The 16421-nt window shown below is 36.3% G+C and overlaps 1 protein-coding gene across 10 annotated transcripts in view; it reads left to right on the plus strand.

The window, feature by feature from the left end:
• Window positions 1-16421, plus strand: part of LOC105490706 (calcium binding protein 39 like) — a 136217-nt gene that overhangs the window by 35970 nt on the left and 83826 nt on the right. For 3 of the 10 annotated variants that reach the window (XM_071081632.1, XM_071081634.1, XM_071081635.1), the window contains one exon: window positions 1805-1839. The exons of 6 other annotated variants lie outside the window; for them this stretch is intronic. The gene's annotated coding sequence lies outside the window, so the exon portion shown is untranslated. Of the gene's footprint in view, window positions 1-1804; window positions 1840-10659; window positions 11088-16421 lie in introns of those variants that run through there. One more of the 10 variants, XM_011756584.3, reaches the window with a different exon arrangement.

A 16421-nucleotide genomic window follows, 5' to 3' on the forward strand; every position in this document is an offset into this window, starting at 1 on the left:
ATCTGGAAGGATAGCACTTTGAATAGTGTTTAGCCTTGGAAAGTGGAATTAGAGAAAAGGAAGGCGGGGGATTGTCTTTTTTTTCCCTCAAGATGGTCTCTCTCTGTTGCCCGTGCTGGAGTACAGTGGCATTATCTTGACTCACTGCCACCTCTGCCTCCAAAGCTCAAGAGATTCTCCCACCTCAGCCTCCTGAGTAGCTGGGATTACAGGCACACACCACCACGCCCAGCAAAGTTTTTGTATTTTTGATAGAGACGAAGTCTCACTATGTTGCCCAGGCTGGTCTCAAACTCCTGGACTCAAGCAATCCACTAGCCTCAGCCTCCCAAAGTGCTGGGATTACAGATACAAGTCACTGCAGCGGACTGGGATTTTAAAACCATTAGGGAAGCATAGGAAACAAAAAATACTTTTTTTAATGGACATTTAATTTAAAATTAAAAGGTAAAAAGACATTTCTAGAATCAGCATAGCTAGAACAGTACACTGGTTTGTATTTTATTTGTAAAACAAGATGCCATTCTGTGGTTACAGTTATTAAAATTTTCTGTGATTAATAGTTATTAAAGGAGTATAATCATTTCTCCTATACTAGATCATAGTTTATAAGTCTTCAGATTTGTGGTAAAATATGTTTTATAAATAGAATCCACTATAATTACTGGATGATTCCACATCTTCCACAGAGATTTTTCCATTCAGTAAATTACCTGAATATGTTATATTACCAATGCTATGTGTTTGTTTGCCATAAATGGCTTTGACTCTGAAAATTGCCATCTGAAGTACTTTCATTATTAAAAAGCTTTATAACCCTGTAGAAAGAGATACTTTGAGACTAGTTTCCCTTGACATTTTAAACCAAGTTATTTATAACTCAAGGTTTTCTGTCCCTTCACTCAGCCTGCTTCTTTGTCCTGTCTCTCTCTGTTCTCTTTAGATCCTGTTTTTCTTCTTGGCTTCAGAGCACCAGCTTACAAGTTGTACTTTTAAAGATTTATAACAGTAATAATATGATTTTCCAACATACAATTTTTGTATAGTTCTGGTTTCAAAAATTTGTAGAAAAGTGAAAACATGTAAAAACTTGGAAAATTGGAGTATGACACACCTCATAAAAAGAGAATGTGCATCAGTTCTCAACAGGGTGGGAATTGTTCGTTTACTAAAAGGTATCTTGTGTTCTTAACTGACTCGAGCAAGAACTTTTCATGAAAGCACCAGTTGTGGAGAAAATAGAACATGGATCCAGCAAAGCAGGATGGGGAAATATGAGAATTATTAGTATCACCATCTGCCTGTGGTTATGGCACTAAGCCCATGTTGTTGTTATGATGCTAGCTATATATTGAATCTCGGGACTCCACGATCTGTTTCTTAACCTCATCCTTTGTTATTCCTTAAATTGGGCAGTTGGTGGAAAATCATAGCATGTGCAGTATTTCACTTAGTGTTGTTATATTGTTTAGATATAAGTGGAATTGTATGGATATGAGTGGAATTTTAACTGTTAAACTTAGGATTTGGTGTACATGAGTCACAACTTTTAGCTTTTCTTCTTACTGTATTTATGTGGATTATTTTATTTTATTTTATTTTATTTTAAATAGGGAGAGGGTCTCCCTATGTTGCCCAGGCTGGTCTTGAACTCCTGGACTCAAGGGATCCTCCTACTTCCTGCCGAAGTGCTTAGGATTACAGGCATGAGCCACTGCACCCAGCCACATGTGGGCTTTCTGATAAGACCAGTTTTCACTCTGCTCAAACACATATTCTCTTACTCTACCTTTGTTTTGTTCAGATGATGGTGAGTCCTGCTTTTCTGAGAAAACTGAGGTAAGCATGTGCTTCCTAACTTCATTCCTCTTTCCCTGGGCAGTCTCTACTCATGCTTTCTCCTTCTCATTTTAGAAAAATATATATTATTCCTCTTATGTTCTTGATCCCTTCCATTGTGATCTCAAAGATCATGCTCCAATAATTATCCCTTCTCATCTTCTACCTTCCTCCTGTCTGTCCCACTCAATCTACCAAGAGTTGAAAGTTTGTTTGTTTTTTAAAGCAAACAAAAACCTCTTCTATTAAGCCCTTCAAGCTGCCCTTCTATTCTTTATATCCAACACTTGGAAACAGTAATATATATTCATTTCTCTATTACCTCATCCCTAACCTCTTATAATCCTAATCCTATTTTTTTTTTTTTTTTTTTTTTGAGATGGAGTCTCGCTCTGTCGCCCAAGCTGGAGTGCAGTGGCCGGATCTCCGCTCACTGCAAGCTCCGCCTCCCGGGTTCGCGCAATTCTCCTGCCTCAGCCTCCCGAGCAGCTGGGACTACAGGCGCCCGCCACCTCGCCCGGCTTATTTTTTTGTATTTTTAGTAGAGACGGGGTTTCACCGTGTTAGCCAGGATGGTCTCGATCTCCTGACCTCGTGATCCGCCCGTCTCGGCCTCCCAAAGTGCTGGGATTACAGGCTTGAGCCACCGCGCCCGGCCCCTAATCCTATTGTTGTATCAGGTACTACTAAGTCTCCAATCTCCCATACAGTGTTCTAGGCATGGCATGGGAGATTTGGGCTATGTATGCTACCTGGATCAGAGCCAGTGTTACCAGTTTCCCAGAAGGGCTGGCCTGGAGTCCTCTGCCTGCCTCATGCTTTTCTATACTGCTGTATGCTCTGATGGTCCGTGCCTGTCTTTGGTCTTGCTGACTACCAGTCTATGTCTTTAGGAATTTAGGGAATATGAACTCTTAAAAGTCCCTTTCTCTGTGCCCAGTGGTTCTCTAAAGGCCCCTTTCCCACTAATACTTTTGCTTTGTAAGAATTCAAAGTGGGACTTAGAAATTAGACTACAGGGTTGGGTAGTAAGTACTTTTAAATGCTTCTTTTTCTTGAAGGTCTCTTTTCTTTGGTCATACGATAGCATACTTTTCAGTTTCTCCTTTCCCTCTCTAACCACTGTTTCTTTATTTGCCTTTTTCTTTTTTTTTTTTTTTTGAGACAGGGTCTCACTCTGTTGCCCAGGCTGGAGTGCGGTGGTGCAATCTTGGCTCACTGCAACTTCTGCCTCCAGGGCTCAAACGATCCTCCCACCTCAGCCTCTCGAGTAACTGGGACCACAGGAGTGCACCACCACGCCCAACTAATTTTTGTATATATTTTTTTGGTAGAGATGGGGGGTCTTGCCATGTTTTCCAGGCTGGTCTTGAACTTCTGGGCTTAAGTGATTTGCCTCCCAGAGTGCTGAGATTACAGGGGTGAGCCACTACACCCAGCCAGTTGCCCTTTTTCTACCAATACCTGTAGATGTTTCTTGAAGTTTTGTCCTTGGCTCTCTTTTTGGTCTCTCTCATACTGCAGTGGCAGGATGGATGACCCCTAGATATATTGCTCTGGTCTGTTTTCTCTCAAAGTTCTAGTTCTGTATGTTCAGCTGCCTGTGGGCATTTGTATCCAAAAGTCTTGCTGGCATCTCGGACTTGTTATATATCAAGTAACTGCCTATTTCATAAAATTTATTTTTCTTCCTGTGGTTCTTATATGTTTTAAAGGTATAACCTGCTTACTCTCACACAGGCATGGGAACGCATTGTGATCTTGACTCGTCTCTCAATTACTATCCACATTTTTTCAGTTGCCAAACCTATTCTCTCTTATACTCTTGTAGTCCTTTTATTCCCACTGTCTGGTTACCCTCACTGTCATCCTAGACTACTGAGTTACCTTTAATTTCATCAGCTACTGTTTCTTTGCCCTTTTGATTCTTCTTAATACACTGCCAAATTCACATTCATTACAGAAAGTTCTGATCACATCATGGCTCCGTTTTGTCAGCTAATTACTTAGCTCATTCGCCTAGCACTCAATCTCTCCATAATCTGACCCCAACCTGGATTTCTAGTTTTTGTTTGTTTGTTTGTTTGTTTTGAGATGGAGTTTCGAGCCCAGGCTGGAGTGCAATGGTGCAATCTCAGCTCACCACAACCTCCGCCTCCCAGATTCAATCAATTCTCCTGCCTCAGCCTCCCAAGTAGCTGGGGTTACAGGCATGCGCCACCATGCCTGGATAATTTTGTATTTTTAGTAGAGACGGGGTTTCTCTATGTTAGTCAGGCTGGTCTCGAACTCCTGACCTCAGGTGATCCACACACCTTGGCCTCCCAAAGTGCTGGGATTACAGGCATGAGCCACCATGCCCAGTCTAGTTTTTTATACTATTATCATTCACATAGCGTTTGCTTCTGCCATACTAAATTTTTGTTTCTTCTATTTTTTTTTTTTTTTTTTTTTTTGAGACAGGGTCTTGCTGTGTTGCTCAGGCTGGTCTCAAACTCCTGGGCTCAAGCAATCCACCTGCCTCAGCCTCCCATAAGGGCTGGGAATACAGATACGAGCCACTGGACCTTGACCTTAATACACTTTTTCTTACAACTGTTATACATTTAAATAAAAACAAATATGTTAATTAAATATAAATAACTCTAAAACCAATAAAGTAAAATTAATATTAATTTAATTCAAAATATAGCACTAAATCGTGGAGGTGGCACTTAATCATATAATTATGTATTTGTGTATTTAGTATTTTACATGTTAGTGTCTTGATTTTTTTTTTTTTGGGAGGGAAATCATGACAAACCAGGTTTTGTGCCATTATTTTTATTGTTGACAATGAACTCTTTTTTAACCACTAATGTTTTAATTTAATGGACTAATCAATTCAATAATGTGCCTTAAACATTCATTAACTAGTTATAGCACTTATTGCTAGTGAATTGTTATAGTATGAGTATGCCAAGATGAATTCAAAGCCTTATAACACTCAATAATGTAAATATGACTGCTGAGGTGGAGGAGGTAACTTGGAATTCTGCACAGTTAAGCTACCAAAGCTACCACATGTAAGTGAAAAATAATTTTCCTACCTTTTTTTTGTATTCAAATAACTGTAGAATCGTTGCATATTTAGCATGCCATGATGCCATTTGACTGTAACTTGATCTATATACATCATTTACATTTTTTTCTTCCCCAGTGATTTTCTTAATAGTTGAGACAACTCCACTGAACTACACCATTTATAGGTTGTTAAAGTCTCCACTTAAAGAAATTGAAGTCTTGTTTTATGAGATTTCTTTCAATTGTGAACTAACAATGTAAAATAGTTTTGTTTTTTAACAGGTAAAATAATTAAATGTTAACATTAGGACTCACTAATGACAGTTATATGCTGACCAATTCATGAGTTAACAGCAAAAAATTCTTTAAACTTCAGTCAGTGATGTTATTGTTAGTAATTTTGGTACTGTTATTTTGAATCCATATTAGATATATTGAAAGATTAGGCAAATATATCATTATGTTACTATGTTATTAGAACAAAGATTTGTGGTATAAGTGAAGGTGAATATAAGAGCAAAGAAGTAGAGTTAAAATTCTGTAATGATAGATTAGAATTAAAAGTATCAATAAAAACTATTTTTTGGAGTGACTTTTTCAATTAAGTTGTTGTCTTTTTAATTTTCAAAATTTTAATTTTTAGGGTACATAGTAGGTGTATATATTTGTAGGATACATGAGATATTTTGATATAGGCATGCAATGTGTAATAATCACCTCAGGGTAAATAGGGTATCCATCACCTCAACTATTCATCAATCGTTTGTGTTAAGAACATTCCAGGCCGGGTGCGGTGGCTCACACCTGTAATCCCAGCACTTTGGGAGGCCGAGGTGGGTGGATCATGAGTCAGGAGATTGAGAACATCCTGGCTAACATGGTGAAACCCTGTCTCTACTAAAACTACAAAAAAAAATTAGCTGGACGGGGTGGCAGATGCCTATAGTCCCAGCTACACAGGAGGCTGAGGCAGGAGAATGGCATGAACCCAAGAGGTGGAGCTTGCAGTGAGCCGAGATCGTGCCACTGCACACTCCAGCCTGGGTGTTAGAGCAAGACTCAGTCTCAAAAAAAAAAAAAAAAAAAAAAGAACGTTCCAATTGTATTCCCTCAGTTATTCTAAAATGTACAACAAATTGTTGCTCACTGTAGTCACCCTGTTGTGCTGTCAAATACTAGATCTTATTCAGTGTATCAAACTATATTTTTATACTCATCCCCATTAGTGGATTAACCAGCCCCTTTTCCCTACTTGCTGCCACCATCATTCTCCTCTCTATCTCTGTGAGTTCAATTGTTTAAATTTTTAGCTCCCACAAATGAGTGAGAACATGTGAAGTTTGTCTTTCTGTGCCTGGCTTATTTCACTTAACATAATATCCTCCAGTTCTATCCAGGTTGTTTCAAATAACAGGATCTCATTCTTTTTTATACCTGAATAGTATTCCATTGAGTATTTCCCTTCCCTCCCCTCCCCTTCCCTCCCCTCCCCTCCCCTTCCCTCCCCTTCCCCTCCCCTTCTCCTCCCTTCCCCTCCCTTCCCCTTCATTCCCTCTTTCTTTCTTTCTTTTTTGACAGGGTCTTGCTCTGTCACCCAGGCTGCAGTGCAGTGGTGCAATCATGTGCCACCAACTCTGGCTAATTTTGATTTTTTGTAGAGATGAGGTCTTGCTATGTTATTCAGGCTGTTCTTGAACTTCTCTGCTCATGAAATGTTCCTGCCTCAGCCTCCCAAAGTGCTGGGATTACAGGTGTGAGCCACCGTGCCTGGCCCAGATGACCAGATGATTCTTGTTGTACCTTAATGTCCTTTTCTTTCAGACTGAAGAACTCCCTTTAGCTTTTCTTGTAGGACAGGTCTGGGTTGATGAAATCCCTCAGCTTTTGTTTGTCTGGGAATGTCTTTATTTTTGCTTCATGTTTGAAGGATATTTTCACTGGATATAATATTTCAGGATAAAAGATTTTTTCTTTCAGACCTTCAAATATGTCTTAACTGCTCTTTCTTGGCCTGTAATGTTTCCACTGAGAAATCTGTTGCCAGATGTGTTGGAGCTCATTTATATGTTATTATTTTCTTTTCTCTTGCTGCTTTTAGGATTCTTTCTTTATCCTTGACCTTTCATTGTTTGAGTATTAGATGTCCCGAGGTAGTTTTTTGGGGGCAAAATCTGCTTAGTGTTCTATAACCTTCTCGTACTTGAATATTGATCTTTCTCTAGGTTTGGGAAGTTCTCTGCTGTCTGTTTGGATAAACTCTCTACCCTGGTCTCTCTCTCTACCTCCTCTTTAAGGTCAATGACTCTTAGATTTGCCATTTTGAGGCTATTTTCTAGATCCCGTAGGCATGCTACCTTATTTTTATTCTTTTTTCTTTTGACTGCTCTGTGTATTTCAGATAGCCTGTCTTCAGGCTCACTAATTCTTTCTGCTGCTTGATCAATTCTGCTTTTGAGAAACTCTGATGCATTTTTCAGTTTGTCAATTAAATTTTTCAGCGCCAGAATTTCTCCTTGGTTCTTAATTATTTCAGTCTTTTTATTATATTATCTGATAAGATCTGAATTCCTTCTCTGTGTTATCTTGGATTTCTTTGAGCTTCCTCAAAACAGCTATTTTGAATTCTCTTAAAGGTCACATATCTCTGTCATTCCAGAATTGGTCACTGGTTCCTTATTTAGTTGGTTTGGTGAGGTCATGATTTCCTGGATGGTCTTGATGCTTCTGGATGTTTGTCAGTGTCTGGGCATTGAAGAGTTAGGTATTTCTTCTAATCTTCACACTCTGGGCTTATTTGTACTTGTCTTTTAAATTTTTTTTTCCCGACCTCTCAAGGATGAATGTATCTGTCCTTCTTAAGAAGCCTTTCCAAATATTCAAAGGGAATTGAGTATTGTGATCTAAGTCTTTGGTCACTGCAGCCATATTTGCATTAGATGATATTTCAGAGCCCAGTAATGTTGTGACTTGCAGACACAAGGAGATACCGCCTTGGTGGTCTTGGGTAAGATCCAGGAGAATTCCCTGGATTACCAGACAGTCTCTTGTTCTCTTCCCTTACTTTCCCTCAAAGGGATCTTTCTCTGTCTCTCCTTGCTGAGCTGCCTACAGTTGGGGGAGGGAAGGGGAGCCCTCTTGTGACCACCACTGCCAGGACTATACTGGGTCAATGCTGGGTCACACCTGAAGCCACCACAGTACTGGGTTATACCCAAGGCCTGTAACAACTATTTCTTGGCTACTGCTGATGTTTATTCAAGGCCCAAAGACTATACTATATAGTATATATATACTCTCTATATAGTATACATATATATGCTATGTAGTATATATAGTATACATTAGGTTCTTTTAAGTTTCCCCATAGTTCAGGGATTCTCTGTTCATTTTTATTTTTTTAAACTTTTTTTCTGTCAATGCTTTATTTTGATATGTTCCGTCACTGTGTCTCCAAGTTTACTAATCATTTCTTCTGCAGAGTGTAGTCTGCTATTCATCTCATTTGGTGTAATTTTCATTCCAGAGTTTATAGGGCTTTTTTCTTGTTGTTGTTGTTTAAAGATCTTAGTTGTCCTTATTTGTGATTCTAGAGTTGGGCAACACTTCATTCCATAAAACAGAATAAATGTTTTCTCAGAAATTGTAGTTTTAATTCTTAGAAATTTGATCTGGATCTTTTTTATATCTGCCATATCTCTCCTTAACATTCTTATCTTTCTAATACCTTCTTGAACTTATGGAAGATATTTTTTATAGTTTTAATGTCTTTGTATAGTAATTCTATTATTTGTGTCATTTCTGACTCTGTTTCTAACGATCGATTTTCTCCTTCTTATGCATTATGTTTTCCTGCTTCTTTGCATGCCTGGTGATTTTTGACTGGATGGCAGATATTGTGAATTTTACGTTATTGTGTGCTAGATTTTAAAAAATTTATATAAATATTTTAAAATTTTACTCTGGGTTGCAGTTATTTGGAAATAATATGATCCTTTCAGGGCTTACTTTTAATATCTATTAGGAGGGACCAGAACAATCTTTAATCTAAACCTAATTTGGTTCCACTACTGAGGCAATATCCTTCTGAATACTCAACCCAATTTCCTGTAGATTATGAGATTTCTTCACTCTTGCTGTTGGAAATATGGAATGGTATTCAATAGGAATTAAATATACAATCAATCATAAATAATCTTAGTAATTATATGTCTTAAAGTCCTTGACTTTGTGCCTTTGAATACATTGTAGATTGATATAGAGTCTCCCAATTTTAAATTAACCTTGCTGTTATCCTAAGAACCACTTTTATCCATTCTGAATTTCTTTAATTATACTACAACTCTTGGAGTATAACCCAAGATACTAGACACTTCATACCCTGAGTGATTTAGAATTATTTCCATTTAACATCTCTTTAAAAAGAAGAAATAAAACTCTAAAAATTATAAAACTGCTAATTGAAAGAATAATTGGCAGACTAATCTCTAGTCATCTTTGATACCTATTTAATAGGTGCTAAGAAATAAGCAAATAACTGTATAATATAGTTAAATTTTAATTCTACTTTAAATAAACCAGATCAAGACATCTATATTTTAAGGCCGACTTTTACTGACTTGTTTTTCTTAAGGGGTATAAACAACTATTTATAGATATTTACCTTTCACCTTACTTAAGCTCATATTCTTAGAGAGATTTTAATTCTGCAGAGAATAAGAATGTGTTACTTAATAATAGGTCTAATAACTACTTGTGTTCCTTCTGTACTTGGGAGATCCATCAGTAGAAGGGCCCAAGACTTTTGATTAGGGACATAGTGGGAGATGGAGAACCTAAAAGTGTGTTGGGCTAAGGAATTGGAACAGAACTCCAAAGCAGGATCTGACTAGCATTCATACAGAGCCAGCACGTATTCCAAGCTGCATACATTGCCTCCTAATTCCAAAGAATCCTACAAATGCCATCTAAGCCTGCCAGCCATGAGCCCACTCAGCTTTCCACCTAATTCCTCATCCCCAAACCTTACAGAGAGTTTCATAATTTTAAGATACTTTACCCTATAATTATATGTATATAATAACTTTAATAATTTTTTGTAGCCTTTAGCCTTTGTAATTCTTATAAGAGGTGTTATGCATTCTGACCGGTAATGCTTAGGGGGAAAAAAACCTTTCTAATGGCAATAATTACATTTGGTTTGCACATACATGATTAAGCTGCTCTGTTGTTTTTGGTGTCAATATTTTTCTATGTTCTTTATAATTTTCCCTTTTATAACTGCAAATTTTGGTCCAAGTTTCAAAATAGACCATATTAAGAAATACATTAAGTTTTCATAAAATTACACGGTTTAAATTACAAGTACTCTAAAACCTTCCTTGCTTTTTAAATGTTAAGATTAAGTTTCTAATACAAGTATTTGTGTGTTTACTTGCTCCACTTTCTTATAATTGGGAATAGCATCTTCCCTGAGGAGCTAGCATATTAGCAGGTGAATCTGTTATTATTACTATCAACATGCTTTTTTTAAAAAGAACCTTTATTTACATTTTTAAACAAGATGGTCAAGCCAGTTTAATCAGTTGACAAAACCCTGTGTATGAACAAGTATAAGACTTAAGGCAGAAAAATGTGATGAGAAAAAAATTTGTTTATCTCTAGACTTTTTTCTTTTTTGGCCCAATAATTTATTTTGCCTCAGCTTTACACGCATTCTTGTGACGTTGCAGGACTGGGGAGGGAGGAAGTAAAGAGGGAGCTGTAACTGTAGTACATATCTGAAAGCAAGTGTTAGAGAGGGAGTGGAGGACGCATAAGCAAGCTGGTTTGACCAGAAACAGAACTGCCTGTGACAGATTAAGAGACAAGCAAGGCTTGGAATCTGAGAGCAAGCAAAGAGAGTGGAAATTTACAGCTGCTCTCTGTGAGTGTTCAAGTGATCATTTTCTGGTAACGTTTTCCGGTGGTAACTGTTACTCTTCAAAAAGAGGGACAGAAAGTCAAGACCGGATTGTGGAAACTCTTCTCTCTGCCACGCCTGATAATAGGAGGCAACCTCTATTAAATGGACGATAAAGGTTACTTCATCTAAAGTGCTTTGAGCTCAAGAAAGAGCTGTCTTCAGCACCTCACCATGTGTCTACGTTTTGTTGCTTAGAAAAGCCTAGGCATTTCTGTAACATTTGGTGAGTATCAAGAAGGTTATCTATACTGGTTTATAGAAATGGAACGAATATGATAAACTTTAGTTTTAATTGAGGTTCTGCAGTTATTACTTATATATTCATTATAAACCGTGCTGTTACCTTGTTTCTTTGTGCATAATGAATTGCTGTTACTAGGAGAGGTTTAAAAAAACTACAAAACAATACTTCTCTGTTGCCTAAGGCACTTGAACCATTACCAACTATTCCGTGTTCATGGAATATCTTATTTTGGAAATGGGTTTTTATTTACAAAGAGTTTCCAAAAATAAAATAGTGGCAGTACAGTGTGCCATTTTTCATGTTTCTTTTTCAACTGCATGAAAATTTGAAAGTTATCTCTTTCTGTCTATTATTAGTAAATTTTAAATTATCACTGTATTTTGTATTATAAATTATAGCATTCTCTCATAATTTAAATAAAAATGTTGATACTAGTATTTAAAAGGATATATAATTTAAATGTTGACTGCTTCTGTTAGACCCAATAAGTGACACCTGATTTTTCCTGCTTTATGTAAAATGAATGAATGCACTTGGGTTTCTAAGTAAGGAATAAAAAGCAGTTATTTTGTTATTACAGTTTATACCAAGCTTTCCTCTCATATAATCTTATTCTGTTAAAGAGCTAATATAACCTGGGGTGTGTGTGTGCGTGCTTGTATAAGCAATAGAGCAAGGAAAAATAAACTCTTAAAAATATCTATTCACATTCCAATAAAACCTTCTTTGTATAATCTTAAAATAGGAGAGTGTATGCTAATTATATATATCTTTTTAAAGACATGGATGGAGGCATGTAATCATTCTTCTGTAGGAGGAAGAAAGTGTATGTTGTTAACTGTGAAATTGAGTCACTGCATGAAGATGCACCACTCTAAGCAGAGTTTCTAATCTACCCTCTGCTAGCCTCAAGAAATACATATGTCTTTAGTTATTGATTCAAGCAAATCCTTTAAGGCAAAACAACTGAAATGAGAACTTCTGTAGCGTATTAGTAAACACATTAAAGGGGCTTGTACCCTAGATAGACTATAAAATGGCTGTACTTTCTCTAACATTTCCTCTACGTGTACAGAAACCTGTAGAACAGGTTTTGTTTTGTGGGATTTTGCGAGTTTTTTTTTTTTTTTGACTGTTGACCTATGTGTAAGAAGCAGCTCAGCTGGTCTGTGGAAACCTTTTCTGGACTAGTTAGTATCTTGCACTTAAAAGTAAACATCATAGAGATAATATCACAAACTTACTTTTATTTCTTTATAGATTTTCACATGCTCAGTCCTTCTTAGACTGGTGGAAAATTATTTGCATACAGCTTCACACTCTTCAGAATAATTTTTTATTTTAAACTAGTCATTTACTGTGTTACCTTAGTGATGGTACCATTTCCCAGGCCCATAGGAATGTAAATGTAGAAATAAAGAATAATGCATTCCCAATTTACAAATGCTTTGTATTTCAGAAGTTTACTTGTGAAGGGATTGTTGGAAATTTAGAACCCATTTTCCCTGGGAAACAGTTTATCAAGTGAGTGTTGGGCATTTGTTATAGTTGAGGAATATATTTTACCCATGCTGTAGAAAAACCATTGCTACTTGAAAAATATAGGAAAGTCAATTCCAATGATGAAACTAAATATAAAATAATTATGTTGGATAAGATATGATTTTTATTCTAAATATAAATGCTTAAAGAAAAGCAAGTTTAATAGGTGGATAGGTATTTGGAAGGATGCTTATGGGTTTTCTGGGTACTTTCGTGAGCTTTCAAGGTTGATTGCACTGTTTTTGAGATCTGATATGACATTGAAATCAGTGATTTCTCTTTTTCTTGCTACGAGAATATTTCTGGCCATTGAGTTCATACTTAGCCATTCCTAAGGTCTAGCCCAGTGTGTGGCACATAGTAGGTACCTGATAGTAGTTACTGCATGAGGACTAAACTGTTTCTTTGGTTCACAAAATTGAAATGAGTTATTTTCCAAGATATACAAAAAAGGAAAGAGGCTTAGGGGCACACGTTTTTCATTATGAGAAAGAGATGATCTGACAAGAATTGATTGAATTGTGGGATGTGAACAAAGCAAAAGTAAGATAGAATAGGTCTAACTCTGAAGACAGCAAGAAAAGACCATGGTATAACTTGGTTGCTATCTTGAATGAGTAGGAATGGTGACGAGGGGAGGCAGTTTACAAAGGTATCTTGAGTACATGGGACATTCTAAAGTCAGGTGTCAACTTTAACTCAGAAGGATTCTGTCTTTGTAAATGTTTACTAGGACCCATATGAAGAAATGTGACTTCTTTGGAAAACTTGTCTTGGGTCTATCCAAATTAACTTTATTGGTCCTGAAAGTGTCTCTGAAGTGCCAGTATATGAAATTTAAAAGTCAGTAATGCAATATGCATATGTAATGAAATAATAATGAAATAAACAATACAGTAGATGCAGGTTTCGGTTATTGTGGATGATTTGTAATGGCATAAAAACTCTTCCATTTGATCAAGAAATACTTTCTTTAGTCTATTTTAAATCTTATGTAAAAAGTAATGATTTTGATAGCCCTAAATGGTATATAATAGGTTCTTAACAAATATTTACTGAATGGATGAAGGTAGATTTGGACAATTTTCCATTTCTGGGATATATATGTGTGTGTTTACATGCACATATATATTCATAATGTGGCTTAAAGATTATATTTAGCTGATAGTCACATAACAAAGAAAAATCTATTAAAACTATATTAGCATGTCTATTAATTATAGTCAAAGTTGGTATTTCACTAATTAATTAGTTTAAACAGAGATCTTTACTGCTTGTGAGATAATATACTTTCCAGTTTTGTAACTTAAATGTCTCAAATTTCTAGCAGAAACTCATATAGTCTCTTCCAACTTTGGAAGGGCGAAAGATTATATTAAATTACTTAGCCAGAAAAACCGAATCAACTTCGAACAGCTTGGGGATAACAGACAACTTTAGCAAAATCACTTTCATCTCTACTCTCTCATGTTAATGTTTTTATAGATTGACAGGTCAAAGACAGGCACAGGGCTTACTGAAGCTATGAAATAGTTGTATTTCACACTATTTGTATAAACCGTGCCTTAATATCAATAACAGCATCTAAACAAAATTTGTTATGTGTAATATGTATGTGCTTACAAGAAAGAATGAAAAATGAATTATGAGTTTCCCTTGATAATTCTATTTTTAAAGAGTAACCATTTGTTAATTTCAGTAAGATCTAATGCTTTAATGATAGTTACCAGTTTTTGAGAATACTGACTTAGGTTCAGATCTGTGCTATAAATTGAGATTGTAAAATTCTACCATAAAATTTTCAATCATTGACATTTATTAATAGCTAATAAAGGCAGAAAATTTTGGCTCTTTGACAAATGACTAAAGCTGTCAACAAAAACATTAGTGTGAACCTAATGAATAAAGTTACTAGTTTTTTTTTTTTCTCGAACTACAATAGCCTACTAGGATCCTTAGATAATAAATGTAGTAGTAGTTGTATATATTCCTAACATTATGTGTTAATTATTTTTAAAAATGTATTTCAGTGTTACTGTACATTAGAAATAAAGAGTAATTAACAAGGGACATGAGTTTCTCATTAAAGAGTTTTTCTTCTGATGTAAGTCTGACTGATGCTTCCAGATGAATGGGACTCATAAAAAGCTCCTCACAACTTTTCCATTTCTGTGTAAATTGCCCATTTTTAGAAAATGCCTCTCCCTCAAATTCGGTTAATAAAACTTATAAAAACAAGTTTTTGTTAGTCATTTTGAACTGAGAAAAAGGATTATCCATGCAAGTCATTATTTATACTTCATTGTTTCACTCATATCTATAGGTTTTCAAGTACAAAATTCAGTTGTGGTGCTTTGTAATTACATTTAGGATGTATATTTTAAAATGGAAAAATTGAAGCATAGAAGATACTGATTGGAAGATTCTTTGACATATATAATTTGCTTCATAATGATATGGTATTATTACATATATAATGATATGTTTGTAACTTAACCATCTCTGTGAAGGCAATTCTAAATTATGTTTTTTGGGGGAGAGTCTTCCTGGATACAGTAGCAAATACAGTAGAACTTTAAGGTGCATGTTTTTGTTTTAAGATTTTTGTATAATCAAAAGCACCCATTTTAGGAGAACGGTTCAATTAATATTGACATACATATGCACTCATCTAACCTCTATCCCATTTAATTTTTAGAAATGAATCTTACAGGCACAATTATTTGCCATGTACATTTGATTTCATTTCTTTCTATCTGTGAATCCTATTTGGAATACAGATAAAATAATACTATCCCTGAACTTTTCTGAATTTTATTTTATTTTATTTTAATTTTTTTGAGATGGAATCTCAGGTCTGTCACCCAGGCTGGAGTGCAGTGGTGCGATGTTGGCTCACTGCAACCTCTGCCTCCCTGGTTCAAGTGATTCTTCTGCCTCAGCCTCCTGAGTAGCTGGGATTACAGGAGCGCACCACCACACTGGCTAATTTTTGTATTTTAGTAGAGACGAGGTTTCACCATGTTGGCTAGGCTGCTCTCGATCTCCTGACCTCATGTGATCCGCCCACCTCAGCCTCCCAAAGTGCTGGGATTACAGGCATGAGCCACTGCGCCTGGCCCTGAAATTTTTTTTATGTGGTGGTAGGTTTATTTTAATTTTTTTAGTTTAACAGAAGGTGCCTGTGCCTTAAGTTAAATTAACAGGCTCTTAAGAAATCATTTTGGAAATGTTCCTCTCTAACTCATTGTTGATTGTAAAATAAACTTATGTGAGGAAAAGAAGGTTTATTTTTTAGTTGACTTTCTTCAGATGAGTTAGCGGTTTGGTTATACCTCTGGAAATGTTGAGACTTCTCTTTTGGCTTCAGAGATAAATTTCCCACTCCCTTCAGTTTTCCTGGGAAACCCTTGACATTCAAAATGTTATTTAAAAAAATTTTTTTTTCAGGCAGAGTCTCACTGTGTTGCCCAGGCTGGAGTGCAGTGGCACAAACATGGCTCACTATAGCCTTGACCTCCCAAAGTGTTAGGATTATAGGTGTGAGCTACTGCACCTGGCCTTGAATTATTATTGAATAGCATAGTTGCAGATTAGATATTAGACATTTTTCCCTTTGAAATATTTTAAGTGGGATAACAACAAGGGCATTTAATGCTCCAAGTGGCTATTCTCCTCTTCCCCTAGGTCCTTTCCCACCCCCATCCCCCCCACCGCCAACTCTCCTTTCCATTTATGTCACTGAACATATTCAGATGACTCACTTGAGTG

Source organism: Macaca nemestrina, chromosome 16 (genome assembly GCF_043159975.1).
Source record: "Macaca nemestrina isolate mMacNem1 chromosome 16, mMacNem.hap1, whole genome shotgun sequence".
NCBI classification, from domain to species: Eukaryota; Metazoa; Chordata; class Mammalia; order Primates; family Cercopithecidae; genus Macaca; species Macaca nemestrina.